At 32.7% G+C, this 8,796-nt stretch overlaps 1 protein-coding gene across 4 annotated transcripts in view; it reads left to right on the plus strand.

Annotated features, from left to right (window-relative positions):
* The window catches only part of ROBO2 (roundabout guidance receptor 2), a 552,049-nt gene that overhangs the window by 277,868 nt on the left and 265,385 nt on the right, over nucleotides 1-8,796 (plus strand). The window lies entirely within an intron of this gene.

The following is an 8,796-nucleotide window of genomic DNA, read 5'->3' on the forward strand; positions in this document are numbered from 1 at the left end:
TATGCGCACGCGTGTGTGTGTGTGTATATATATATGTGTGTGTGTATATATATATATATAATGTGTGTGTGTATATATATATATAATGAACAGCTATCAATCTCTGAGACAAACAACTTCCCTCCAAAAAATGGGCGAAGCAGAAAAAAACATTTACTAGAGAAATACAGTGTCCAATACTTATGTAATACTTATGTATGTAGGCATAGATTGTTTTGCATCAATAGGGAAATAAATATGTAAATATTGATTCATTGGCATAATAAAATATTATGCAGCCATTAAAAAGAATGAGCTAGATCTGTATGGTGTCATGGGAAGTTCTATATTAAACAGAAATCTTGCAAAACAGTTTGTTGAGCATTATTTCATTGATAGCTGACTAACAAAACTTTTGTAATTGTATGTTGAGAGAAAAATATAGATAGATGGAGAGAGAGAGGAAGACGGGGAGAGAGATAGAAAGAGAGAGAATGAAGAAAACAACTGTATACTAGATACACATCAAACAATTAACAGGTTTAAAGCAGTTCCTTCCACAGAGCATATGGGATTGGGCATGATTATAAAGAAAATCTTTCACTTTTTTTTTTTCATATGTTTTGTAAAGCTTGGCTATTTTTAAGGTTTAAAATAATGTATTTGCAAACATTACTGCAATTATTATTCTCATTCACTTATTTTTGCAAATATTCAAGAATTTCTCTTAAATATTATTTAAAAATGAAATATTTACATTTGAGATGTATGCTTATTCTTATTTACTGGATATTAACAGTAAAGAGATGCATAAACAGTTTGGATAATCATACAATGAGATATTTTACAGCTGTTAACATAAATAAACTAGAGACGTATCAATGTGGGAAAAAAAATCACAAAAAATGTGTTGAGTGAGAAAATAGAAGAAATCTCATAGTATACCATTTATGAACATTTTTTAAAAAACAAATGATTTTATATATAGTTTTAAGAAAATACATATTAATAAATGGTTAAAATATGCAAGGAACCATACCTTATAACCTTAAGGGAGTGGTTAATTCTGGAGGAGATGACAATAGCTGAGGCTTTGTCTCTATAATATTTGATTCCTTGAAAAGTATAAAGCATATACAATGTAATGTTCAGTCTTTGCTAATTCTGGATGAATAAAATATGGGTACTTGTTAAATTATTTTCTATTTTCTGCATGTTTAAATTTTTTATTATTACAATAGATATTTTTTGTTATCTTTAATTGAGATAAAATTCAAGTATAACATAATATTAGTTTCATTTGTATAGCATAAGGATTGGATATTTGTATATCCTGTGTAATTATCACCATAATAAGTCTAGTTAACATCCATAACCATACTTTATGAGAACTTTTAAGATCTACTTTCTTAGCAACTTTCAGATATACAATACAATATTATTAATTATAGTCACTATGCAGTACATTACATTCCCAGGACTTATTTATTTTATACCTGGAAGTTTGTACTTTTGACCACCTTTGCCCATTTGCTCCCTCCACCCCCACACTTTCTACCTGTGGCAACCACTAATCTGTCCTCTGTATCTATGAGCTTTTGTTTCTTTATTCATTTATTTGTTTAGATTTTACATATAAATGAAATTATATAGTATTTGCCACATTTATATATATATATACACATTATATATACATATGTTATATATAATATATACATTATATATATATAATATATATCTCTCTCACATTTTCTTTATATATTGCTTAGGTGAGGACTATAGAAGACAATGAGAAATACTTTCAGAAAATATGATAAATATTGCTTAAAATCGGGGGTGGGGAGACAGTGCTTAATCTAGAATGAAGTGATGCCATTGTAATTTCTCTTGAATTATCATAGTACAAACAATAAATCACATTTACTGAGAAGTTACTGTATTCTAAACATTTGGCAAAAGCCTCAAGTGCATTTTATCACTCTATGAATCCCAGATGTGGAAACAGACCTAGATGGTTTAGAACTTTATCCGTGATTATCTAGTCAGTAATGTAGCGATTGAACCAAGATTTTAACCCAAATATTCTGACTCCCTCTGAAGCCCCAACTCTTAAATCCATGTTCTGTCACCTAATACAAATTTTCGGTTGGCTGAGGAAATGTAGAGGAGACTGGTGCTAGCCCTAAATCATATGAGATATTATGAGATGAGTTAGGGAAAAGGAAAGCAAGATTTAAGGAAAAGTAGAAAAATGCTCCAGACGAAAAACAAACAAAAAAAGCTACCTCTTTTTTCTGAGAATAAAATCACCAGAGAATTAAACCTTTGAAAGCTTTAATAAAGATGGATGTGAAATACATTTCCACCCTTGAACTGCTAGTTAAAGCATAAGAAAGAAACAGTGTATTTTCAAAAAGATCCTATTTCAGATTTTATCCCACTGGCAATGTTGAAGGGTAACAGGTGTATTAGTTTTCGAGGGCTATTGTAATAAAATGCAACAAACTGGTTGGCTTAAAACAGAAATTTATTCTCTGCAGATAATTCTGGAGTCTAGAAGTCTGAAATTAAGGTTTTTTCACGGTCATGCTCCCTCTGAGATTTTGGGTAGAATCCCTCCTTGCTTTTCCCAGCTTCTGGTGGTGACTATTAATTCTGGTGTTCCTTGGTTTATAGCTGTGTAACTCCAATCTCTGCTTCTATCTTCACATGGAAATCCATTCTTGTATCTTCACATCTTTTTATTAGCACACTGACCATATTGGATGAATAGCCCATCCTACTCCAGTATGACCTTATCTTAACTAATTACCTCTGCTGCAAATCTATTTCCATATAAGGTCACATTCTATAGTTTGAAGGGTTTGGACACAATTCAACCCTTAACAACTTGAAAACAAAATAAGGCAATATTTATAAGTCTCATGTCTCATTTTTGATTGTCTTATATATCAGCATTAAAAAAGTTAAAATAATGTTAAAATATAAACAACTAGGTGAAAAACTGTATATTCATATATATCTATATATGCTATGCTTTATTTCTAAGTCATACACACAATTTTAATCATTAGTATTTATTATTATGTACTGATATTTTTATATTTAGATAACACTCTCTTTAGAAAAAAAGATTTCTAAAATATGGAAAAAGATTTTTAAAATATCACCCTAATTAAAAAATAAAACCACCATAAAACTGTATTACTGTCCCTCAAACTCCTTATTCAGAATAGTTTATACTATTCAAGTCAAACAAGTTATTGCATAAATAATATTTTGGTGAGGTAAATTCTTACAGTAAGTTTGCATGACACACAAAATAATTGTAAGAAAAACTGTTGCTGAATATGTTTTGTGTTCTTTTTATTTAGTTCTTTCATTTATTTTGTTTTGTTTTCTTCTCTAGCTGAAAAATTTATGGAAATAAAATTGTTTTTCTCATGCAAAATGATTAGTGTTCTTTCTCACTCAGACTTCCTGCTCTACCTTGAATAGAAATGCACAAACATCTAAATAGGAATCAAGTGTTCTTGAGAAAAGACACAAAAGAAACAAATAAAAAAAAAGCAACTGGATTTTATTTGCTTCTCAGGGACATGTTCATTGAACTGCAAAAGCTGAAGCACCTGGGAAAATCTGCCTAGGCAGGCAAGGATATGAACAGTAATGGAAAATGCATTTTTATGTCAGCTTAGAGGGCTGGGAACTATTACACACTGTGGTTGGAGTGCGATCAAGTGAAATTCAAAAGAGATTATTTCAGAACCTTATAGCATAACAATAAAATGTAGAAAACAGATGAATATATGTTCTATCCTTTTAGGCAGAAAGCATCTGTTTTGGAAAAACAAAATTTACCCATTCTGATTTAGAGATCTCAAATGTGCCCCTCCAGAGGACTGCAATTATCCCTGTCCAGTGAGCCTTCAGAAATCAAGGATTGCTAAAGAGCACCATTGCTTGTGACAGTGTGAGTGTGTGATGGCCTGGGTTGTCTTCCAGAACAGAGAGTATGAAGAAGACAACTACAGAGTACTCAGGAAAACATTTTAAATATAATTTTCTTAATTCAGAATTTGGAATGTATGTAAGTGCTAATTGCAGAAATCGGATGACTAAATCTCTGCTGTATTCCCAGTATTGCTAAGAATGGGATGTCCCAGTTTCCACTTTAACACTTAGGGTAATACTAAATAGCGTCAAAAAGTCAGAACTCTTCCTTAGCCATCAAATGCTGAGAGCCCAATACTGGTGTTGGGGTAGTAACTTGGATATTCTAGTTGCAAGTGTATTAATTTGCAAAAAATTAGAAAATAATTAAACCATGCCACAATTTAGAAGCCCTAGAAGTATTAATTTTACCCATACGTAACCATGAAGTTGACACCTGTAGAAAGTTAATTTGTATAAAACAAAAATTCATTGATCACACATTTTCATTTTTTTGAGATGGAGGGTGGAGGGGGAGGGTGTGAGTAAGTAAAAATATATCCATCTAAGAAATTAAAATCAATGAACTTTGGCAGAGTGTATTATTATTAAACACTAAATATGTTGCCTTGAGCTTGTACAGATGACAAGTGTCTGTATTTTATCAATAAATTCCTTTGTAAGAGTTTAATGCAAGCCTTGTAAGCATTGAGATTGTTAGGAGTCTTTTTGTGTGTATGTGAAGTTATAGACATAAAACTGTGATTTGTGATATACTATTAGCTTTCATTTTAAGCTAACTATATATTCTAAGAAGCAAAGTGATATATTTATTCGCAAAGTTTTAGAACCCCTTCCCCTAACTAGTTGTTGTGACTGTGTCTGACCCTCACCTTCTCTTGACTTAATTCTTTGCACTTTTATTTAGTCACCTTTTATATTTTCAGAAGGATCCAAAGATTTTTATAGACTCAGAGTTAGTTGCTAAATTATTTTTATCTGCATGTTGCTTGGCTTGCTTTTTTTCTTTTTTTCTAATTAAATTAGGTTGGTTTATTTTTGTAATTCTGGTAATTTTCTTATTTGTAAGATTATGACCTTTTAAATTTTGTAGGCAAAGATCATTACTTTAAAATGCTATCTCCCTTCATTTCTATCAGGCAACTTCTTTGATAATTTTATAATCTGTTTATGCTAATGCCTAGTTAGACCCTCAGTAGCCAAATTAAGTTTATTTGCCATCAGAGGCCTCTTTAAAGTAGGGTTGCCAGATTAAATGCAGGATGCTCTGTTAAATTTGAATTTGAGATAAACCCTTAACAACTTGAAAACAAAATAAGTTTTTTTTTCTTAAGTACTAAGATAAAATTTTTTGCATAGACATACCTATATTAAAAATTATTCCTTGTTCCTCTTAAATTTAATTTTATAGGTAATTATGTTTTATTTATTTGAATTTTTATTTTATTTTCATCTGGCAACACTACTTTAAAAGAAAAAAAAGTATTGGAAGTTATTAGTTTAAAAAGATTATATATCAAATCATCTTTAAAAAGGTGTGTAACTGACCCAATTACTCTTTAATGGCTGGGGGAAGGGGCAGACATAAATTTTGGATCTTGTTCATGTTCATTCATTAATTTATTTCACAAATGTTCACAGAGTACTTAAAATGTCAGGCCCTAAGAAATGAGAAAAAAAAGAAAAAATATAACTGTCTTCATTGAATTTATAAGTTAATGAAGAATAACATCAGTCAAATAATCTAGCAAATATATAGTAAACTATAATAAGTACAGTAAAGGAGGACACTTCATAGGACAGGGGCTCAACTAATGTGTTAGAAATGGCAGATCAGGTAACATTTCCCTGAAGTTTGAGTTAAAACCAAAGCCTAAACGAAACTAAATTGGGCAAAGAGCGGGAAAGGAAAGGAAGTGGGTTTCCATGAAGATGAAAGCATCAGGCCCAAAAGAATTGAAAGCAGGTGTCTATGGTTGAGATCCAGTGAGCAGTAAAAGTGCTTCTAACAAGGCAGCAGAGTAAATCTGAAACTAGATAAAGCAAAACCTAAGCACACCATTCTGATCTTTATTGTAAAAAAAACAAAAAAACAAACAAAACAAAACAAAAAAAACAACGGGACGACTTTTCAAGGCTCTGAGGGAGTTATAAGATTTGCATTCAAAAGATAAATCTAGTTGCTTGAAGGAGAGATTAGAGTGGACTATAAGGTTTGTAAACCATTTCTTAGGCAACCAGGATTTTCTTCCTGCCAAAAGATCATGATAGTTAGTCTATAATAGAGGTTGTTAAAATTTTCTGTAAAGGGTTATATAGTAAATATTTTAGAATTTGCAGGCCATATAGTCTCTGTTGCAACTACTCGACATGTCCAGTGTAGTGCAAAAGCAGTAATAGATGATACGTAAATGAAGAAGTCTGACTATATTCCAATAAAACTTCATATCGATATTGATATCAATATTTGAATTTCATATTATTTGTATGTGTCATGATATAATATTTGATATTTCAAAACCATATCACGATGGACAATCTATCGTTAACTTGCATGCAATAGAAAAAGACACTACTCATCCACATTCTAGTTGCTAGAGGTATATTCAGGGGAAGTTGGTCACTTTTGAGGACTTTCCTGAAGTGAAAATTAAGAAAAATGGTAATGGATTAAATATAGATTAAAGAAGAGAAAGATATAGGTGTCCAAAGGTCTTGAGTGTCTGATCTGTGTAGGCATGATCTGTTGGGGTGGTTTTTGAACTCCGGCGTCGCCCCAGAAGCATGAGGGCAGGTAACAATGCAGAAGCACAATTAGTATTTTTCCTCAGTTCTTCCCCACCACTGCAGCAAAGAACTACAGGAAAGCGAGATTTAGAAGAAGATTTATTAAAGGTATTTTTAAAAGGATGCGGGCCACACTAAGGAAGGCTGTAACCCTGTAGAATTTAGAAGGTGAAAAGATAAAAGAATTAAAGACAGAGAATGCTCCAAGGAAGGAACTGGTTCTCAGAGAAGAGAACTGTAACAACGCACAAGTGGGAAGGTCTGTATTATATTGGGTGCGATGGGTGGTTACAAAGATGTTCCTAAGTGATTGTTACATGAGGTCATTTGATTGACTCTTGGTTGCTGTATAACACTTTGCTCGGAGCACATGTGCTTACCCAGAATTCAGTCTGTTATAATTAGATTCATGAACTTCTGAGCATAAACATGGTATTATAATAACGGTATAATGAGGCTGAGGTTGTGAGCAAGTTAGAGTAGTACCTTCTGCACACGCATCTGAGGCTGGATTAAACCAGGGATAGGTTATGGCCCTCTGGTCTTTTGTCTCCTGAGGTATTCTCTAACTACCAATAGGGTGTTCTTTAGACTGTCTCTGGGCTGTGCCTCCATTCCTCTGTCGCTCATGTGGGCAGATCAATGGTAGGGCTATTCTCCAAAACAGGCAAAGAAGTTTGAAAGGACACTGAGTTTGGGTTTGTTTATTTGTTTGTTTTTAATGGTTCTGAAACATCCATATGGAGGTACAAAGTTGCATCAAAAAATATTTCAGCTAGAATTAAAAATTGATAATCATCAGTTTATATGAGGCAACAGAAGCCTGCAGAGACTGACTTGTTTTCTATAATGCTTAAATTCTGAAGATCCTGTATTTTCTTTCTTCTCAGGTATACAAGTCTCATTTTTAGATACTATTTATGTATCTTCCAGTGTTTCTAAGTACTGGTTCCTATCACCACAGTTGAACGATTTGCTCTATAGTGCTTAATATTATCTAGTCTGATGTTTTTTCTCCTCTGTGCCTGATCTCACACATGAGTTATATGTTAGCCATGAGATGCTGAAGCAGAAGCTTGGTCAGGCTTTGGGCAGGGTGGCCACAATCATCATATATAGATGCCAGTGACATCTTTTATTTCCCTTAGTATGGGCAGTACTAGTGTATTATCATTTTCTATATGTGCTTTGACTTGTTAAAGTTCAGAAAACACTGATAAACTATAAAAGAAAGTGTCATTAAGAATCATACCAGAGGCTCTGTTGATAAGGTATTAGAAAGGGAATCATTTTGGGGTCAGAATACTAGTTCTATCATATATCAACTGATTTGACTATGGACAAATAGTTCCTCTAAGCTTCAACCTACTGATTTGTAAAAAGGGAATAATGATGTTAAAAAATATATATATGTTTATTGAGAATATTTAATTATATTTAATTCTGAGCAAAATATAGGGAGAAAAACTTTTCGTTTACCAATGTAAGTCCAATAGTTCGGAGGCCTGCCAATTAGTTGACAAACTATTATCAGGAGAAAAATTTTAATTCAAATGCATGTGGGAATTCTCAATAGTGAGTAACTCTCTGAGTAGCCAGAGGTAAGGGTTTATATAGCAGCTTACCCAGGGATAAGGGTTTATACACCAGCTTACAAAAATGATTTTTAAGCTTCAGTATGGAAGGCTCTATTGGGCATTTTCATCCTGCTAACGGGCAGTCTTCTTCCTGGCTGGAAGTTCTTCTTGTATGAAGTAAACTCAGACCTCCTAGGGGTAAGGGTCAGTCTTCTCTCAAGCAGGAAACTCCCTTGGAAAGGAGTTAATGGCAGCTGTATTTTCAGAAGGCTCTGCTTAAGTTTAGATAAGGTTTCTTTTTGCAGCTGTGGCTTGTTCAGATGTTTTCAGTTTAAAATAATATGTGTACTATACTGATGGCTTGTTGGTCCTTTCAGTGGCTTTAATAAACCTTTGTCTAAGTAGTTGCCCCATCCCTACAAGTAGACTGGAAGGGATTGATTTGTCTTTCTAGAATGATCTATTGTTTTGTGTAATATTAGTTTTGTGTAGCATTTAT

Source organism: Pteropus alecto, unplaced genomic scaffold (assembly GCF_000325575.1).
Source record: "Pteropus alecto unplaced genomic scaffold, ASM32557v1 scaffold239, whole genome shotgun sequence".
Taxonomy (NCBI): Eukaryota; Metazoa; Chordata; class Mammalia; order Chiroptera; family Pteropodidae; genus Pteropus; species Pteropus alecto.